The sequence below is a fragment of the Colobus angolensis genome, unplaced genomic scaffold (genome assembly GCF_000951035.1).
Source record: "Colobus angolensis palliatus isolate OR3802 unplaced genomic scaffold, Cang.pa_1.0 Scaffold80, whole genome shotgun sequence".
Lineage (NCBI taxonomy): Eukaryota > Metazoa > Chordata > Mammalia > Primates > Cercopithecidae > Colobus > Colobus angolensis.
In genome coordinates this window covers 8800861-8803014 of record NW_012121821.1, presented here as the reverse complement: position 1 = coordinate 8803014, position 2154 = coordinate 8800861, and positions in this window count along the sequence as shown.

The following is a 2154-nucleotide window of genomic DNA, read 5'->3' as shown; positions in this document are numbered from 1 at the left end:
GAGTTCCAGTTGCATTCTTGCTAACACTTGCTTATTCTTTTTATTGTAGCCATTCTGGTGTGTGTATAGTTGTCTATCATATGGTTCTAAATTATATTTTCTTGATGACTAATAATGTTACACATCTTTGTATGTTCTTACCAGCTTTCATATGTCTTTTTATTTTTTGAGAGTTCTCACTATATTGCCCAGGCTGATCTGAAACTCCAGGACTCAACCAACTCTCCTGCCTCAGTCTCCAGAGTAACTGGGATTACAGGTACATGCCACCATGCCTAGCCCATATATTTTCTTTTGTGAAGTATATGCTAAAATCTTCTGTTTATTTTTAATTGGGTTGTTTCTCTTCTTATGACTCAGTTTATGTACTATGGATATTCTTTGTCAGGTACACAGATTATTAAAAATTGCCTCCCAATTCAAGGCTTAATTTTTGTTTTACTTATGAACGTCTCTGAAGATCAGTGTTTTCATTTTAGTAAGATCCAATTGATTATTTTTTTAAGTTTTGCTATTAGCTATTTTTGTCTTCTGTGAAAATTTTGCCTACCCCAACATCATGAAGATTATCTCCTATGCTTTTGTCTAGATATGTTATAGTTACATCTTTTATATTTAGTGCTAGGATGCATCCTAGTTTTCTTTTGATTCAAAAATAATAATAAAAACCAGAGCTCAACACCCTTTGTCTCCATTAATATGAAACTTATTTTAAGTGAACCTATTAGAGGATCTATGTTTTATTTTAAAAACCGAAGAATTACCAACAGTGTAATAAACAAGAACATTAAGATCTATCAGTGAGGGTTTCAGATATGTAAACTGCTTAGATTTTTAGAAAACTGCCTAGATTTCTCATCTGCCAAGGCAAAAGCATTAACTATAAGAATTTGCACCTTAATTGTGCACTATTCAAGAATTCCACCTCTGGTTCTGTCTTCGCTCTTGAAATTCTCACAGCTCAATACATTTTGCATAGAAAACATGACAACAGGAGGGCTCAATAGCAATTCTCCCATTTTCCTGTAGTCAAGAGTTAGAAAAACCACTACACAATCAGTAAATTCTAAACCTGCTCTTTTTGTTCTCCTTTCTCTACGCTGATGTTCTATTTCCAGTGATTTATCCTCTGAAATGGGTTAGCCTCAGAAAATGTAGGAGGGAATTTCACGAGTAAGGAAAAGCATTTTTAATATTGATTTATTATTATTATTATATTTTAAGTTCTAGGGTACATGTGCACAACGTGCAGGTTTGTTACATAAGTATACACATGCCATGTTGGTGTGCTGCACCCATTAACTCGTCATTTACATTAGGTATATCTCCTAATGCTACCCCTCCCCCCTCTCCCCACTCCAAGACAGGCCCCAGTGTGTGATGTTCCCCTTCCTGTGTCCAAGTGTTCTCATTGTTCACTTCCCACCTATGAGTGAGAATATGCGGTGTTTGGTTTTCTGTTATTGAGGTTGTCTATTCTTGCAACAGTTTACTGAGAATGATGGTTTCCGGCTGCATCCATGTCCCTGCTAAGGACATGAACTCATCTTTTTTTATGGCTGCATAGTATTCCACGGTGTATATGTGCCATATTTTCTTAATCCAGTCTGTCACTGATGGACATTAGGGTTGGTTCCAAGTCTTTGCTATTATGAATAGTGCTGCAATAAACATACGTGTGCATGTGTCTTCATAGCAGCATGATTTATAATCCTTTGGGTATATATCCAGTAATCAGATGGCTGGGTCGTATGGTATTTCTAGTTCTAGATCCTTGAGGCATCGCCACACTGTCTTCCACAATAGTTGAACTAGTTTACAGTCCCACCAACAGTGTTAAGAATGTTCCTATTTCTCCACAACCTCTCCAGCACCTGTTGTTTACTGATTTTTTAATGATTGCCATTCTAACTGGTGTGAGATGGTATCTCATTGTGATTTTGATTTGCATTTCTCTGATGGTGAGTGATGATGAGCATTTTTTCATGTGTCTGTTGGCTGTATGAATGTCTTCTTTTGAGTAGTATCTGTTCATATCCTTTGCCCACTTTTTGATGGGGTTGTTGCTTTTTTTCTTGTAAATTTGTTTGAGTTCTTTGTAGGTTCTGGATATTAGCCCTTTGTCAGATGAGTAGATTGCAAAAATTTTCCCCA